The sequence below is a fragment of the Octodon degus genome, unplaced genomic scaffold (genome assembly GCF_000260255.1).
Source record: "Octodon degus isolate 3935 unplaced genomic scaffold, OctDeg1.0 scaffold00074, whole genome shotgun sequence".
NCBI lineage: Eukaryota > Metazoa > Chordata > Mammalia > Rodentia > Octodontidae > Octodon > Octodon degus.
Window position 1 is genome coordinate 1,839,323 of NW_004524650.1, and position 12,470 is coordinate 1,851,792.

Below are 12,470 nucleotides of genomic sequence, written 5' to 3' on the forward strand. Positions count from 1 at the left end.
AGAGAGAGAGAGAGAGAGAGAGAGAGAGAGAGAGAGAGAGAGAGAGAGAAATAAAAAGGATCCTTATAAATGGCAACAACATCTGGACAAGGATTGTGTTGCAGACGCCTGGTATTTTTGCACCTTACCTAAGAATGTGTCTTTAGAGTACATTCATAATATATTCTGGGAGGACTTTAAAACATTTTGATTACTTTTATTTGTAAAACATTTAGTTATTTCTCCATCCCTACATGAGAACTTCACTTTGGTAAGTGGTTTCCAATATACTGAAAATTTGTAACTGGGTAGGTGGGGCATCTCCATGGTTGACCAAAGGAATACTTGCCTAAGGTAGAGGGTAGAGGAGTGATACCGTGTGAGGGTAACCAATTCCTTATTTCTTCTCCTACTAAATGGAGAGCCCAGTACAGAGACTGAAGAACATCTTCATTGAACTACAACCTCCTAAAGGTATGGACTATGCTATTCATATGATTTGTAAGTATCTTCCAAAGATGCTAATACAACTATTCTGATATCATAAAAGTTGTTGCTAAAAATAATAAAACTGTGACTGTAAAGAAATTTTAGAACCCAGAATACACTAAGAAAGGAAAAAAGCTGTTGAGTATTTTGCCAAAATCATAATAGAGTCCTTTAATGATATGTCACTGCCTTATTGAAAATATTGAATATTTTCTCCTAAGGACTTTTGTAAAATATTTAATTTTAAGTATTTCTTTTCATTTACATTTGTTTTCATTATTCTTTGGTTTGAAAATTTATTCTCTTACTCTAAAGGACTTCAATGGTTAATTAATTATCATTTTTTTCTCCACCTTGCCATTTGGCCTTTAAAATTTAACTTCATAAGGCATCATGAATTTGTCCTTAAGAGCTACAGAGATTTCTTTCATCAGCCACTGGACCCAGGATCCATAACTCCTCAAAAAAGTCTGTATGAAGCTCTTTTCCACTTGAAAGCATTTTTCTCTCCTTTTCCCATGCCATCTGAAGGCACACAGTGCTATATTCCCTTTATGACATTAATTTCCTTTCATAGCTTATTTTTTCTCAATCCTAGTGTCCTACCAATGACAGCAGTTCTATATCTAATTCATCTCTCACTCGCAACAGAACTTCAAAAGAATGCTGATCACAGAAGAGCACCATGTTTTGTTCAATGAATAGTTGTAGCATGAAGCAATGATTGTGTAGTTCAGAAAGAATATTGAAATTTTTAAGCTAAAATAGCCAGTACAAGCTATGTGCAATGGTCTTACTCAACTATCTTTATCAAACACCTAGAACTCTATGATCTCATACTGAAGAATCTATGGTAGCCCTAAGGTATAGAGAATTATTTATCATGACATGGCATGTTGTCCTGGTTAGGTGAGCAAATGTTTAGCAATCTGGTAAACCACTATCTTGGTTTTGGGTCCACTACAGGGACAGTGTCATCTTCATGTGGCTGTTGACATGGCTGGAAAATATACTTTATGTGAAAATGCTGTGGGTGGTACCCAAGAACTACATAACAAAGTTATTGTCTTAATTTTACAAATGCCAGTTACTGAATTGATTATTTTGCTTGTCTGTTTCTTCTACATTTTTACATGTGTAAATATATGGAGAAATAAAAAATGAGGGAACAATCTACTTAAACGGTACCCCAACCAAATATTTTTTAGTATTCTTTACTATGCTCCTAAATATTTAATAGATTATTAGTAGATGCAAACATAGAAGACACTGTTTCACATTTGCATGTTAATGAAAAAACATGAATTATACATTATTTGCTATGTGGAGTACTAGAAACAGTATTCATTTTTTATGGCCATAAAAACTTAGATTGTCTCCTGAAACACACATCAAATCCCCTTCTGTAATAGTGCCAGGAAGATCTGGGAGCATTTTAAAACCATCTCCAGTGAAATTAGATAGATTTGTTTGTGCCACTTTGCAACATGCAAGTGTGAAAGTTCATATTAGGCAAAGTAGTTCTAATCATGTCATTACTAATGTATATTCGGTCATCACAAAAAAATGGGATTTTAATATGAATGTTTTATTTTAATAAACGGCAGAGGAAGCAAGTTGCCCTGAGTCAGCAGGAAGTGGTTATACACCAGAGAACAGCCTGATTGTGTTAAATTCATCCAGAACATTGAACAGCCCAGACAGTCCAAGAAAACACAACTGGCTTTATTCAAATGATTAGGCTTATTGCAGCTCAATCGTGAGATTCACACATTCTCCTATTATTTCTTGACCTTGTGCCAAAAACTCCCACTTACAGTAATAATTAGAATTAGTGTTTCCAGTGCATGCTTCCATCTTCCTAACAAACAGTAAAAAAATGGGGTGCGTACAAACTACGCAGTTAATGAACAGTTTCTTTACTCTGTTTGATTAATACAGCTCAATTTTCCTAACTCTGCTATTGTGCCCAAGTGTTTGCATCTTCTGCCTAAATCGTCACAAGTACCATCAGTAATACTGTTGATCCTATAATTTTGAAAAGGAGCTGTGTTTCTTCCTACTTCTCATTAAATTCCAATAAAGTCCTTTTATTCTTCTGGTCTGTCTTTAGCTGCTGTCATCCTGGGCCTTGTGAATTTTTGGTCCAGGAATGTGGAAAACTGTATGTACTTAATACTGAATCAGAAATGTTAGAGTTAGCATAGCATACAAGCGATTGTGCCTGCTATTTTAATGAGACAAGTTTGCGAGAAGGTCTGTAAGGGTCTATGGAATCTTGCTAGATGTTGATGACAGGTTTCTGTCTACAGTGACAGCCTGAAGCCCTCGCCAGGTTCTCGTTACATCCAGCCTGCTCTCCCATGAAGGGAATGGTGAGAAGGGGCTCATGTCATATTTATGCATTTAGCGATTGTTGTAGCAGTGTGGTTATTACAACTCATACAAGCCTAACACACACAGCCAAGGAGTTTGACTTTAGTTGGCAGTACCTAATGGGAAATCAAATAGAAATCATAAGGTGTGAAAAATAGAAGAATAATTAAAGTGTACAAAAATAGATTTAATAGAATAAATCTGATTGCTAATCCAACAGTGATGTGAATTCCTCCAAAGAGATACTGTCAGGATTGGAATGCCAAAATCTAGACTGGACACAGTAACCCAGCTGCAGGTTCTCTTCTGCCTTGTACAGGTATCTGGCTCAGGGACCATGGACACATTGAACCTCAGTTTTATTTATGAAATTGTGAGATCAGCATTCCTACTTCAATCATCAAACTTGTTTTCTGAACAAGTGATTGGGAGAAAGTCTTGTAAACTCAATGTTTACATCGCTGATGAAGTTTTGAGTTCATGCCAAAGGCTATGTGATACATCCAACACCTCACTCTCCTCCTAGCCCTCTCCTGGCTACTGAATCATTACTGTCTAGCTTTTGTGTGGCTCCAAAATCCCCCACCTAACCAGCACCTAAGCTTCTTTCCAGCGATGTCCAGCATGAGCAATAGCAACAGTGACCAACATCATGTACACCTAAGGTCACTTATATGCAGAACTTGCTCATTGGAATCTGCCTTTCTCAGGTCCTTATGTGACTGATTCTTTTTCACCTCTAGCCCAATTAGATTTCACCCTTTTTGCTAAGCTTTCCTAGAAGGGCTTTCCCACCATCTTCTCTCTCTACTTTGGTATCTTTCATAATCTGAAATCCCTCTCCTTACTGGTTTGTTGTAAGGTGCAATGGAATGTAAGTTCCCAGAGTGAGACCACTGCCTAAGTAGTTCACTGCTTTAAGACTGGCATCTAAAAATATGCTCAGCTCAAAGGCATGAACATGTTAACTGTAGTTTGCTGGTAGAGATGATAGGCAGGGCCCAGGTGGCATTAAAGGCCCTTATCACCACCCTTTGGCAAACCATTACCAATGTGTCCACACTCTTCACACCATAGCTCCAAATCTCTCCCTGTCTAAACTGCCCAAGTGTCTCCAATCTTTCTTAACTCCTGAGATAAAAACAAACACTATATAATGATTAGGCTAGTAAAAACAATTTAACACTAACATCTAGTGATGTATGTTGCAGGCTTGATCTTACGTAAGCCCTTAGATCATCTTACTTTTGAGATAACTGAGAATTTGAGACACTAATAACTTGTTGCTAGTCTCATGGCCTGTGGCAGAGCTTGGCCTCAACTACAGCTTGGCCTGACACTGGTAGTTCTCCCTCTGTATGCTGTTTTCTGTATTGCAAAGCCCTTGCAGAGAGTAGCCCATAGTCTTGCTGTCATGGAACTTGACTCACGTTTTTTCTCTGGTTTCTCTTTTCCTGGATGTGAAATAACTGAATTATCAGAGAAATGAATTGTATTTATCATGCTTATATTTTCCTATTGAGGTAAACGCTTTATCAAGAGCATTCTAAGGACAAAATGACTAACCAAACGGGGCTCCCTAGATGGATGATGCTAATGGTAGCTTGTGTTTATAAAACAGAGATTAAGTGCTAGACACTTGAGGCTTCGTGTGATCTCAATCTGATGGTACAACTTTCACCCCCACTTACGAATGAGAACGCTGAGCGCTAACTTGCTCCATGTCACACAGCAAGCAAGTGGTAGAACTGGGAACTGTACTCATTTGTGGGCCTCTAAGGCAGTGTGCTCAATCAATGTGTTGAATGACAGACCCAGGGGAGGGAGGACAGGGCTCGTCTATTAACACTCACCTTTCAATGGCAACTTACTTTTCCATGGCCTAAGATGAATCTTTAATAAATCATTTTACATTTTTGGTAGTGTTAGTTAGTATTTTGGTCTTGTGATTATTTTCAGTATTAGAATGATAAAAAAAACATGGTCTTGAATAAACAAGTCACCTATTTTTCACTTGGTACAGATGAGCTATCAACAAAATGTAATCATTAGTCACCTTAATATATTTCTTTTTATCCTATTCTGGAGAATCGTTTCTTTCTCTGTTAGTGAAACAGATGTGAAGTGAAACAATTGTGTCATAAAGAATCTTGCAAATAAATCACTGTCATTTTCAGGGATTGCTTGATTGCTGGTCTTAAGATCTCAAATCACACAGATTCAGGTAGACTCACAATTTCCTTAAGCCACTACACCATAAATTAAGGGAGGGTTTTCAGAAGGAGTAGAAACAGTTGGACAAAGACTCCTAAAGTTACAAAAGTTTTAATGAGACATTTTTCATTAAAAATGAGACATTTTTTTAAAAAGAAAGTCAACGAAAGGGGGAAAATATGACGGTTAGAAATGTGCAGCTCAGGAAATTTAGTAATTAGCCACCAAATTTCCAGATGATAAAACAGAAAGCAAGTTATGTCTTGATGAAATTGCCCTCTGGAGAGAGAGAGGGGAAAAAATGGATTTGGAGTTTGACAATGCAACCTTGTACCCACATGGTTTTCTTCTCCTGCTGGTTCAAGGAGTTCTCAGCACCTTTCTGTAAATCATCATCCCACATCTCTTATCTTCCGGCTCAGTGCACAGTGCTATCTGTTACACATGGCTACCAGCAGTAACACATGGGGGGCTGTGGTGTAGGACACAGCCAGCTCTGCACTCATGGCCTTCCGAGTCTTATCCTGCAACAGGGACTTTCTGCTCACACCATAGCAGCCACCAGCAATTAAAGCAAAGGTATTCTGTTTCTGGTATTTATTCCTCTAGCAATGTGGTCATATCCATTCAGTACCATATGGATAAAAAAAGCATTTGACTGGCTACTGTAGAGTTGCATAATGTGGAGGAGATTATTTTTTGTTTTTCTTGCTGGGAGAGTGGACAGTTTAATAGGACTTTGGTAACTTGTGCTACAAGATGCTTGTATACACAGTGCTGTTTCTATTCAGTGGAGGGCTAAAATAAAAGGAATCCTGCATCCCTGCCAGAATGCTACAGAAATGCTAGCAATTATTGTGGAAGAAAAAATCAGACTCTGTAGAACAAAAATTAAGCACTTGACATGTATGTTATATAGCACTGATTCTCAACATGGGCTCTAAGAATCACTTGAAATGCTTTTTAAAATTCAGACACAGAGAGCACACCCACTGGAGATCCTGATTCAGTTAGTCTGGGGGTGTGGATAGACATTGCATTTTAAAAAATCTCCTCTGATAATTCCAGCTTGTAGGCAAGATTGAGAACAAGTGATACAAGGGAGAAAACCTCTGAGCTCAAGGACTGCCTTAGCACCAGCATGCTCCGTACAGTTATGCGAGGCTTCCAAAAGTCCTTCGTCTTCATTTGCTTCATGGTTTCATTTAAATTGTTTTGTTTTTTTTTTTCATAGCAATTAACTAAATTTTGAAAGTTAAGCTAAGCATAAAATGTTAGAAAATCTAAAATGAAAAGCTGAAAGGAATCACTGAAATCAAAGAACACTGATGTCTATTTGGGATTCTGACATGATTCTTCCATATTTATCTGGCATCAAGCATGTCCTTTTATGTGTCTTAACTTTAGCATCTTTACCTTGCAGTTTGATGGGGGAGATAAATAACCCTATTTTACAGATGTGTGAAGATTAAAAGATGAATAGTTTTATAGTACAATTTTAATCTGCTTTGGGTTTTCCCCTTCCTCTAAGATCTCCCTGAGTATCAGATGAGTTAATGTATGGAAAGACAGCATATTCTAACTATACTACAATTCATGGTAATCATGCTCTTTTTATTATGTTTTCATGATGCTGTAGTTTATTCAACTGTAAACTGAGAGTATTGAACTAAATCACTAAAACATTCCAAATATAAAGATCTGCAACTATTTACTTTTCTTTTCTGTCTTTGTAAGACAGGGTTTCATTATGTAGTTCAGGCTGGGCTTGAACTCACTTGGTGGTCCAGACTGACCTTGAGTTCTCAGCAATCCTCCTGTCACACATAGTCCTTCCACTGTTAGCATTATAGGCGTGTGCCACTGCTCTCGACCCAGATCTACAATTTCTAAAAAGTGAAAATTAGATAGTTGCAATCATTTGTTTCTGGGTGTGTGTGTGTGTGTGTGTGTGTGTGTGTGTGTGTGTGTGTTCTGAGAGCACAAAAGGAATGAAGCCTCACAAGTTGTCTTAGCCTAGTGTTCACCACACTCCATGCCTGGATTCTTTCTTCTGGGAGAAGCCAGAAGAACTCTGGAGTTCACAGCTAAGATCTTTTCCTCTTCTGAAAGTGCAGGTCCACCTCGATTTCTGTAAAGTTTAACTGGAATGAGTGTGATACCCAATTCAGTTGCAGGCGAGGAGGCTGAAGGAGCATGGTAGAGACTATCAGCTAGAACAGCCTGCTGATGAAATTCCTCCTGTTGCCCTTGACTCACACAGAGTCCACCTTCTCAGACAGACACTGTGGCCAGACTTCAGATGGAGATTTGGAGGAGGAAAACACATTTCTGCATTCGTGACAGCAGTGAAGGGAAGTAACCGAAAAAGGTGTGTCCTAACACCAGGTCCACACCTGAGCCACCTCCCTGCCTACTGTGTAAGTCTTTAATCTTGTTCTCTCTGGGGCCTCACTTTTTAAGGCTCTAAATATACTCAGGTTACTTCAATCATTAAACAAAAAATTGAACATAGAAATACAGATTTTTCCAGCCAGTATTTTTGCTAGCTACAGTGTTAACTTTTCATGTGTTCAGATTCAGCACATTTCTAGAGTTGTCTGTGCCTGCTATCCATATTTTCTCTTTTGATTCAGTCTGAGATCTCCTTAGTTTGGCTTTGTGCCTACCTTTAGCTAATGGTAACAACCACCATCTCCCTGTTAACTGAAAATGCCAGTTCGTGGTTGTGCATTATTTGGTCCCATGGACTTCTTCTTTCCTTGGGCTCAGACATCGATCACCCTTATTTCTCCTGCTCTGCTTTTAGCTTTCTTTGGGTCCATCTTGGTTATGGATTCCCATAAGTGTCCCCACACATGTCCTTTGACCTTTCTGACCACACTACCCACTCTTTCTGGGTGGAAGTCCCTGCTTGCATAGCAGTACCTCCCATCATCCTTGATGCCTAGGAAATGTGTTGAGAAACACTGCCTTTCTTCAGTGAATATCTGATTGAACAAACCCTTTGCATACAAATATTTCAATGACACATTGGCATCTTCAGCATTAGGTGGGAACTCCCTGGATATATTTGATTCTCTTCATGATCTGAGGACTTGACTCCCACTTCTGTCATACTAAGCCCCATTCTTTATCAGCCTTGGGCTTCAGCCACAAAGAACGGCCTGTGATTTTTTCCAGGACATTGTGCTGCATTGCAACATCTTCCTCTGAACTTGCTCTTCTCATTGCTTGAAATGTTTCCCCCGACTCCTTCCCTAGATTGAACTGATCATTGTGCAACACTTGCATCATCTTCCTCAGGAGACACCACCCAGCCTGGTCCTCCTGGTGCCCTTACTGTTTGCTCTCTTCACGTGCTAGCACTGCATTTGCTGCATATTATTATAATTTTGTCTTTGGAACTCATTTTCCTGCTACACTGTGAGTAGCATTGAATACAGAGACACAATACATTATATACTTGACCTTCTCCAGTATGATGACTGGTACGGAGAAGATATTTTATGAATGATTTCTGAGTGAAGAAATATCTTGAGGGGTAGCAGTAAACAATACGGCTCAATATAATCAATTTTAGCATCAAAGAGATTGAATTAGTCAATACTTTTTATTAAATTGAAATCTAGGAAGGGATTCTTTTATAGGTAAGTGACTTTTGACTAGAGTTATACTTAAGCAAGGGATGGCGAATATTACAGGCTAAAAAGAGCTGTTGCCTAATACTTTTTGTTTGAGAAAGACTTGTTCATTTTAAGGGACTTAACAGGCAAGGAATCCACTATAGAAATTTAAATATGAAAGTCTCTTTTTCAGATTTCGTATGTTTAATCGATGTCGGCTGGAACCTGGGGAGATGAGAAGCAGGGTCTTATGGCCAACGAAACAGAGGCTCGGAGTGGATTCACAACAGGATGAACTTCAATAATCAAGGTAGCTCAGAACCTAAATATCTAGGTGACAAATGTGTCAATTGCATGATTCACCTATTTACAGTATCTCTATTCTATGGTATATAATTTTGAGCTCAGCGCAAAAATGCATAATATCAAAGTATTGGACACCAATGTGGAAGAAGAAAAGGACTTGGAATATAAATTATGTAACATACATGAGGTTTCTAGATGTTCATGAAGTCAGTAAAGTACATGAGTGAAAATAATTTTAGGAAAATATTTTTTAAAATTGTTTTAAGAAGTAAAAATGGGGGGCTGGGGAGATGGCTCAGTGGAATAAGCGCTTCCCTGGCAAGTGCAAGGGCCTGAGTTCAATCCCTGGTTCCACAAAAAAAAAAAAAAAAAAAGAAGTAAAAATGTGATGGCAAGTTTCACTTTTCAGCTTTCCTCGGTTAAATGATTCTCAAGTTCCTGGTAAAATATAATTTCCAAGGTGTTTTAGAAGAAATTAACATTTGGATTGGTAGACTAGGTGAAGAAACTCTGTCCTACTTAATGTGACTGGACATCATTCAATACCTCCAGGGGCTGAATAAGACCAAAATAAGTGAGGGAGGGGGTACAATTGCTTCCCCACCTTCAGCTCCAGAATCACACTTCCTGGCTTCAGCCTTTCAATCTATGATTGAATTACAGCCCCTGTTTTGCTGTTTCTCTGGATTGCAGATGGCAGAGAGTGGACTTTTCAGCCTCCGTAATTACACTAGACAATTCCTATAATAAATCTCATACATAAATATCTCATTTGGTTTTATTTCTCCAGAGAACACTGGCAATATAATACATCTTAGAGATTTTCTATCTGGATGTACTGCCTAGACAAACTGGGCAAATTCAAAACGCCCAGAAGTCATCAGGCCATGGCCTGCAGATCAGTTAGCCTATGTTATCAATGGAAGAGAAAGTGTATATTTAGCCAGTGCTCAACTTGGGTCAGGCAAAGTGCTAAGTATTTTACATACATAATCTTAATTACCAAATTATTTGTCATTATTCTGTTAGCATTAATTTTGCAGATCTAGACTATAACACAGGCAAGTGTCCACATGGCCATGATAATCGCTCCAGCTTTTCTTACTGCTATTTCGTTTCTAGTCCTCTTACTAAGCATTCATATTGATTGTGCTGGTATAGTGTTGAGGCTGAACTAAACCTGTTAATCTTTATAACAACTTGATATGATATGGACTATTTTATTCCTCATATGCAGATGAGGAAACCACACACAGAAAGGTTAAACAACTTTAAGGATATTTACAACAAATTTCTGAAAATGGCATCACCATGGATGCCAGAATCAGCACGTGCACACCATTCAACATATCATTTTCTGGGATATTTGTTTGTTTGTCTGTTACCAGGAATTAAACTCAGGACCTTGTGCTTGCTAAGCAGGTTCTGTGCCGCTGAGCTATATCCTCAACCCTCTACATATCATTTCTGAAGCCAGACACAGTGAGGTGGAGAAACCTGGATTCTAATCTTAGATTGCACACAACAAGTTAGAGAAACTGCTTTAGTTACTGAAGTCAGTTTCTCTGTCTATAAAAAAGAGGGGGGTGGTGAGGTTTAAGTCTGACGTTCATCATACTCCCTTCATATTCATATTTTGGTGAGTCTATTGCAAGGGTCAAACTGAGCTTTGAGCCCGGCGAGGAAACCGCTGCACTAGGTCGCCGCCTCAAACTGAGCTTTGAAAGAATCATTGTGCATTTATGACAGCCAAAAATCCATTTACAGAAGATGAGAAAGTAATGTAGAACACAAGATATCCATCAGGGCAATGACTGGAGAAGTAGATGTCTGCACACATCTTCCGACCATCTATACCACCCTGTCTGTCTGTTTTCAGTAGAATCACTGTCTCTCTTTAAGTTGGTTCATTATGGAAACTTTTTACAAAATTATTATTTCTTTGTTCAGCCCTCATGGGCCTTTATCCTTTACTTCACTTGCCAGTTTCTTTTTTGGTTTTTTAAAGAGAATGAAAAACAATTTTAAAAAATTATTAGAAGTGATACAGAACTTCACTAAACAAAATGATAGGAATTCAACAACGATTGCTATATTATATATTGTTGTCTTAAAATTACCTATTCACATATAAGCATGAAAAATTGGTCAAAAAGCAAGAAGAAAGAAAAGAATTTCAGCATTGACTACCTCTTTCAGTAAACCAGCAGAAATCAGCCATATGATTATCCAAGCTATCCTATGTACCTACATATATAATGCTTTTTCCCTTCTTTCTTATCTCCTTTCCCTCACTCCAGTTCTTCCCTCTCTTTGAACAGTTTCTTTCCATTTCACAGTATCTATTGTACCTTTCAGATTTTATTTAAGAGTAAGTAAATTTATTTTCTGAAACTACTCAGGCACATCTTTCAAGTGGCTAAGTAGGCAGAGGGACATCACTTCTCGGCCATTTCTCTGAAGGGAAGCCTCCCTTAGTTAACACAGATGCTAAACACACCAGAATTCATTTCCCAGAATACCTTCCAGAAAATGTGTTCTCAAAAGAGAGCCGTCTTTGTCACATAATATACTTATCACTTATTCACTTCTGAGTTCCTGGCAGTAAATATACCCAAAACCTACAGAGGAACCTGTGGGGGGAAGGAGTGGTAGGGATTAAATGATTTTGAAAAGGCTCCCTTTCCCATGAGTGACTCTTTATAGTTGGTGAAAGATTGTAAGTCTGCTTCCTATCCTGACTTCTAGGCCAAACTGAATGAAGTACACAATCTCTGTCAAGTCTCAATTCTTTGAATTTCGGCTGAACTATCTTCGAACGAGTAGTTTAATCTCTTAAATTCCCATATTTCTAACACTCTATATTTTAACTTCTGTGAAAGCTTTAGAACTTGAATTTATTCTGCTATCACAGCTATTGTCACAAACATCTTTTGTTAAACCAATTTCATAAGCTCAGAGTTTCATATTCGTTGGAAAGCATATGGAAGGGGAAAAAACAACAAAGCTTGTGTTCTGTCAAGTTTTATGTTCAGCAACTAGACTGCAGATGGTTGTCTTGGGTAAACTACAGTATGCCCACACTGCCCTAGCTTAGAACCTCTTCTCTTGGGTTGAAACCAGCCTGCTATCCCACATTGCATCTGAGTTACAGTTGAATGAAAAAATTGCAAATAAAACTCAATTTCTTTTTGTAAAGAAGTCAACAAACTGCTATAGCTAAAAGTTTGTTGGGGTGTGTGTCAGCTTTATTTCTTCTCTTTTTACTCATTTGAAAATAAAAAAACTCATTCTAGTTCATAAAATAGCATTAATCCTTTTTATTCTATACATTAGAAGTCAAATGGTAATTCAAGCAAATTAAATTAGAGATTTTGTATTTCCTTTACTGATGACAAACTATAGCACTCAGCAGTTTTGTGCTGATAACCTTTAAAATGTATTAATTTCACCACTGATTTACATAGGGCTTTATCTCCC